Source organism: Pecten maximus, chromosome 2 (assembly GCF_902652985.1).
Source record: "Pecten maximus chromosome 2, xPecMax1.1, whole genome shotgun sequence".
NCBI lineage: Eukaryota > Metazoa > Mollusca > Bivalvia > Pectinida > Pectinidae > Pecten > Pecten maximus.
In genome coordinates this window covers 39,265,954-39,273,822 of record NC_047016.1, presented here as the reverse complement: position 1 = coordinate 39,273,822, position 7,869 = coordinate 39,265,954, and positions in this window count along the sequence as shown.

The following is a 7,869-nucleotide window of genomic DNA, read 5'->3' as shown; positions in this document are numbered from 1 at the left end:
CCACAGCAACTATACAGTGCGACAACCTCTCCTGTCCGAGACATGGAATAGGTCAGAATTAGTTTATTTCACGAGCTGATACATTTAATTTTGGATATTTAGTTGATTTCTTTCTACGTTTGACTTACTTGAAAAGACACGGAGTTGGCCTTTGTACTGAGCATGCATGTATGCAATGGGGTGATTAAAAAGTTTTCAATACTACATTACAAAACGGAAAGATGAAATACAATATCAAAATGTATTCAGCGGTGCCAAGATAATTTTGACTGCGGTTTTTCATTATGATGGCTTACTTCGGTCATGACGCAATGTCGCATTGCCGCCCCCGCCAAGCATAGAGTAACAATGCGACAGTGTGTCGTGCGGCAGTGCGCCATACGAATAACGACAGTGCGCTATGCGAATAACGACAGTGCGCCATGCCAAGAGGGCCAGTGCAGCATGCGAATAACGACAGTGCGCCATGCCAAGAGCGGCAGTGCGCCCTGCGAATAACGACAGTGCGCCATGCGAATAACGACAGTGCGTCATGCCAAGAGCGACAGTGCGCCCTGCGAATAACGACAGTGCGTCATGCCAAGAGCGACAGTGCGCCATGCGACAAAATGAAGCATTGCCGCGCTTCCAATGGCGGTGGGTGTCTGTGTGACAGCACGACATTACCGAGATCAGTCACCAAATTTAATTGTTGTTTGACGAGTAGTTAATAATAACGAAATGATAAAATTCATCGTCTCAATCAGAAGATCCCATCTTAAGTGTGGCACGAACACACCGAAATAAAATATGTCTATTTAAAGAATGCAATTTACATTTTTGAAGGGTTATCATGATGTACCACATAAACTAATTATCAACGCGCTTAATTAAATCTGCTACAGGCTGTACCTTCTACGAACAATGACCGACATTTTATTCCGTCCTTTTAAATTGAAATATGATAAGCTACTGATCAATAATGATGGTTAATTCCTCTTTTCACCATTGAAACGTGTTTTAATATGTTGAAGGTTTTTAGCTTGTATAGTACATTGTATTAACTTAAAGGTTAATGATATACTTTTTTAGTAAGTCGAACCTTTTTATCTTGGACGATTTCCCGTTTACTCGAGGTAACCAAGTACTTCGAATTTAGCGGGATCTTTGAGTTCGAGATGAGGAAGGTTGACTTTCCTCTAGATTTAGATTTGAACATTTCATTGTGGGAACAATCGAGTGGTTGATATGTCAAATTGGACATTGATAAGTAGTTTCTAAGCTAATAACGATTAAAATTACTATTTAGTTTAACTTCCTAATATAAATCCGTCGTTTCTTTGGTTGTATAAACTGTAACACTGTAACGTTGAATTGCGACAGAGCTCAAAGGCGATAGTTCCACTCAACATATAAGGTCATATGACAACCATCACGATAGTGTCATACAACAGCTAAGGTAATACAGCAGCTTAGGTCATACAGCAGCTAAGGTCATACAACAGCCAATGTCATACAGCATCTAAGGTCATAAAACAGCTAAGGTCATACAACCATCACGACAGTGTCCTACAACAACTGATGTCATCTGACAACCATCGCGATATTGTCATACAACAGCTAAGATCTTACAATAGCTAAGGTCATATGACAATAATATTCCAATAACTGGGACACCGAGCTATCAAAGTCACGTGACAGTGATGCTGGTGTAACCACTCAACAATTATAGTTGTATGATTGATATGACTATATTCACTCATGATATTGCAACGATTTTGATGACGTCATTCGACCATTGAGGCCATATGATGACAGCGTAAACCACCTATTACCTTGGCAGTAGTGTTTTAAGGTCTATACAGAAATATGTTTTGTGTGTGTTTTATTAAATTATCTGCCGATCTTCCCTACAATCTGTCCATTACTGTGTGTGATAACCACGTCCCTTCTGATTTGTATATTAGATCGATTTGCCACTGTAATATGATATAATGGTTTGACGGATCAGGGTGAGGACAGCGGACTTATTTCGCCTGGATTATACTGAGTTGTAAAGTATGGTGACATGGATCTGCAGCTAGAGCCTATATATTTATAACTGTAAACATGTAAAACCCGCTGTACATAAAGAATGCCGCCGAATGCTTCAGTTGACATCGCAACGACATTCATGAAACTATGAATGTATCGCGTTTGACGACGTGATGGATTCTATGTCGACTTTGCCCATTAATGATCAGAAAGTAAATACTGTATTTGAAAAACTTATTGACAAAGCTCCTTGATAGCCTATAGACCGTGTAGCATTTAGAATAGAGAATGTATTACAATGTTATTAGTACTGATCTATAAATTCTACTACGTTTTGAACATGTCCATTAGGATATTACCACCCCCGGCAGAGAGACCCGACCTTAGCACACTGTAAACCTGTGTCATCCAATCACAATCAACAGCTGTTTATTATCACGGTATTTATGTCAGTCTGTCAATTCTGGTAAATTACACGAACACAATAAACCATTATACCTATATGTTTAACAATAGGTCTGTCCCTTTACTTCTCCAGTTCACGATACAATAAAACAATACCCTATTGTATCCCATTGTTGAATCGTGAAGTATAATTTATATGAGGTGGATATATGTTCAGGTGACTTCCATGAGGACACAAGCCAATACCATCTTGATCTCCCTCACTGGGACGCTTTAGAAATATGTACCGATTGAGTGTGTACGCTCTTACAACTCTCCGTACAGATGTACTTTAACTCTATACATATGTGCTGTAGTTCTCAGTACACACATGAATTATTTAATATAAAGCTCTGTTGCTTTTCCCCCATATGTAACAGAGCGCATGATTAGTTTAATTAAATCACTGCCTCCACTAGCAACGAACCAGGACCACTGGCATACTATATACATGTACATGTAGTCTTACGCTCAACCGATCGAGCTAAAGAGAAGATCGGTATATTGCGGCTAGCATTTATCATGGTAACATATATTTGGAAATTCCTGAGAGATGACAATCAAATTCGCCTCTTTGGTGGTTCGATCATTTTTGGATACTTTTTTTTTTCGAAATGACTCTAAAGGAATAGCGGAGTATTGTTTTGTCACATCCGTTTGATATAAGCTGAAAGTCAAGTTATCGGTATCCATATATGTATTCTTGTCTGTCTTTCAACTCTGTCCGTCATCGTTCCATTCCAAGGCCATTATTTCCGTGTTTTTTTTTTCATGTGAACCCATATTCGGAGTTTGAAAAAACAGAAGCAGCATTTTAGAAGCAGCATTTTACTGTACCCACTACCAAAGACCAGTTGTATATTATACAGAGGTCTTGACTGTTATTCTCGGTCATGAAATATAACGCGAAGATTGATACCCTGTTAATATTTACATATTCAAACAAATATATAAGCAGTTACTGCAGAATGTTTATACGGCGTGGTTGCGCGTTAGCTGATACCCGCGAACATTGTCCCACAGTGACAAACGCGAAATTTTAGTCCCGTGAAATTTAACACCTTAGCAACAGGCGGAGTCATGTAGGCGGTAAAAACCAGTAACGAGCTAACTACCAGTTACACTGATCTGGTACCCAACACTGTCTGGGTCATCTTCCTGAACATTGATAATGAAGCTACAATCTGGACGAACGATATTTGCTTTTGTATCTTTAGCTAATTATTTCATTATTCATAGTTTTAAGTATTGCATTTTGGGGGTGAGGGGCGGGGATGTAAATAATCATGGTACTAACTATGAACAAATTAGATGATTTTTTTGTCGTAAGTAACACCGGGGAGTCTAATGACAACACAAACTGTTGAATCTTCAATATGTTATTATCGATCTCATTGTCCATGTATCAATAGCCATTGTTACTGTTACTAGTACTATTTTAAATTACCTGAACATATGTTACACGCTCTTTGTAAATTGTATACAGATATATATTGTATTACCGATATCTGAAGTATACACTTGTCTGTTTAGAAAGGGCAACGCATGCGTCAAACTCCTATTAACCAATCTCCCAGAGTGCCTTGCGGTTCCCTTCATAGCACGTGTTATGAAGGGAACCGCAATGCACTCTGGGAGAGATTGATGGAAAATAAGTTTGTGCGGATTTATATATCTGGAAATGAACTACGCACCACTTTGATAGATGTGCACATCCGCGAAATAATCAAGTGCCAATCGCCATATCGAGTAAGACATGAATAAGGATGCTGCAGTTTTTATTTTCATGAATATTGTTTATTTTTGGTAAAACATTTTTCGTAATTATGTCGCATTTATTCATTTATCTATCTAAATTATTGACTAGATTTTGCATGTGGTATGTTACATATGGAGAGATTTCCTGTGTGTGCAACTGTGTCATATGGAGCATGTGTTTCTAAATTTAGAACAACCAGACGAAGTGAATCGAACCTCAGAATAAAATTATACTATAGCTCTGTAATCCAAAAATTGCGGAATATGATGATATACCAGATATTCTCTTAGATAGTGTGTGATATTCTGATTTAGACATTTTGTTTGTTTGGTGCTTTTATTTATTTATTAATTATTTACAAAAATGTATTTATTAATTATCGTTTCTTGGATATTTTTCTGGTTTTATATTTGATGGCGATGGTGGTGTTGTATCAACCTGGTAAAAATGTTGAACTCAGGCTTTGCCTTCGGTTAATGTTTTGTACCAGGTTGATATAACACCACATTGACCTCATCAAAGGTCAATCATTGATACATATCTATAAATGGACTTATCATCGGACCTTTAGTGATGTCAATATGAGGTTATACCAACCTGGTAGAATCAAATATTAATCGAGGGCGACATCTTATATTCTACTTGCTCGATATTACACTTAATTAAACAAATCGAATGTCCTTATTTTTTATATAAGACATGACACTTGTTTGCGAAAGGGTGTAACTACATTATCTTGATATTGATAGCAAGAGATTAAAATTGGGGGGTTTAGCTAATAGGTTGTTATTATCGAATATATGTTATGGATAGAAGCATCTATCGGTGGGATACTACGGAAAACAACTTTTTGACTCGTGCCCTGACCGGGCCTCGAACTCACGATCTATGGCACCCAATCGCCTAGCCAGAAATATCCGACGTATATAATCCAATAAAGGTACTGGATCCTAACAAACAAATGTTATTGCCGACTAGATGGGTCTAGTAAGTAATAACGACGGTATAATCCAATATAGGTACTGGATCCTAACAAACAAATGTTATTGCCGACTAGATAGGGTCTAGTAAGTAATAACGACGGTATAATCCAATATAGGTACTGGATCCTAACAAACAAATGTTATTGTCGACTAGATATATATTACATGCTGTGTTTGTGTTGTAGTGCTTGTCCACACAATCAACTATACATACAATATACACTATACTAGTCTACATGTCAATAATTAATGGTACTGTAGTAGGTTGGTAAATGTAGGTTTTCATTTTTGTTTATTTTTGTTCAGTGTCCTATTAACAGCCAGAGTCAATTAAGGACGTGCCTGGTTTTCGAGGTGGAGGAAAGCCGGAGTACCCGGAGCAAAACCACCGGCCTACGGTCAGTACCAGGCAACTGGCCAACGTCGGTTTCGAACTCGCAACCCAGAGGTGGAGAGCTAGTGATAAAGTGTCGGGACACCTTAACTACTCGACCACCGACCTGTATCGTAAATCTATGTGGATATGAGATGTGGCAAAGTCTTCCTTTATTTTTAAAATAGTCCCTTACATATACATTATAACAGACGTATACCAAAGCACCTGGACTAGGGACATAACACATCTATATACGTACCTGACACGGACCCTTTGGAGATTCTGCAATCACTCTGTTCGCCACGATGCAATTACCCTATTGCCATTTAACTTGAACGGGTGTATATTGCTAAGACCGGCGTTTTCGTATCCAAGCAACTTCTGCATGTTTGACTGTTTGGTATGAAATAATTTGTCTGGTTACGATAGTAAAAAGGTGACTCACGAGGATGCTGTTTCTACATGACATTGAATACAAAAAACAAAAACAAAATAAAAAAAATAAAAAGGCCACCCTCCCAGTTTGAAACTGTTTTGTACCACTAGTTTCCTGTATCATCCCGTGACATTGGCTGTCGGAGTAGCTGTGTCTGTGTTGTCTAACGGTAATCAATGGTATTATGCTAAGCCATTTCTAAATAAATTCTATTTACTATTGGAATCTTCCACGGCACCAGTTGATTGCAATGATACAGACCTCCTTCGTTTGTATTGGATCAAGGATCTTCCAGTGAACTGGAGAGGGGAAGCTTTTTCAGTGGATTTGATTAAGTAAACTTTGATGGAGCGTGGAATTTTACATGTCCCATCAAAAGCAAAATTAGCGGATCATGAAATGTTACACGGTCCCATTAATATATACATATATTCACCAGTACTACTCGGCGAAAATATAGCTTTGCTTTGGAATCCTGTCAGTCACATATACAGTATTCTGTCTTCAGAAACTGAATAAACATGTATATCACCTGGCTTGCTTCAGAATATCGCTTATTTACATCTTGAATGATGGTCTGGCCATCCGCCTCCACAAACTACATATACGTATAGCGTAGTGTTAAACCAGAACACTTCGTCCTAAGCTGGTCAAGTAAACATTATCGGCAGGTCTTTAATGATCGTGTACGAATACATAGGCCCTAATCCGTGTATTTAACTGATAAAAACACGCTTCGTGTAAACATTTTATATTGCAAAATAAATATTTCCTTTGGCAATTAGAACACATTAAACGTGTGGTCTTTATATTTCCACTTAGTCGCGAAAAATGGAAACAGGCGACAGATTTTTTAGAAATGCAATTTTGATGTGTTTGCCCAAGCATTAATTATATATATAGTAATGTATTTTATAAATTGATTTCCTCTTGGAAATACGATTGGCATTTAAAGCAATTTCGTTGTTATAATTGGAGACTGAGAGTCCTTGGATACTATAAACGGAGATTGAGGGTCCTTGGATACCATAAACGGAGATTGAGAGTCCTTGGATACTATAAACGGAGATTGAGAGTCCTTGGATACTATAAACGGAGATCGAGAGTCCTTGGATACTATAAACGGAGATTGAGAGTCCTTGGATACTATAAACGGAGACTGAGGGTCCTTGGATACTATAAACGGAGATTGAGAGTCCTTGGATACTATAAACGGAGATTGAGAGTCCTTGGAGATACTATAGACGGATATTGAGAGTCCTTGGATACTATATAACATATTTGTTCATTTTTTCGTTGGTTGATATATAGGTGGAGATTCAGTGTCCCTGGTTACTATATATCGTATTTGCTGTTTTTGATGGTTGATTTAGTTGGAGACTGAGAGTAGTTGGATATTATATATCATATTTGCCCTTTTTATCAAATATTCAAACATTCCGGAACAAAACTAATAATTAAGTACCATCGCATCGTTAAAACAAAAAATCCGAACGCAAAAGTAAAAGTAAATGCTAACATTCCTGATCAAACGGAAACGAATTCAGTAATTAATCTGACTAAGTAATGATCAGATATAAAGTGGATATTTATCAATCCTGGACCTATAGTGCGTTCAACTGTTGGATTTTGGATATGATTTAAAACATTTTTTATTTGTATCAATATATACAAGAGGATTGGACACAAGTTTTCAAACTTATATGAAGCCCTTTCCCCAATTATCACATGATTTGCTTACAATTTCAAATTGAAAATTTTTTTACAATTTCAAATTGTAAATTAAATTTTGGATATGTATATATATATATTTTTTCTTTACATGTAAAAACATCTCTCGAAGGGGCTTGTTGAACCT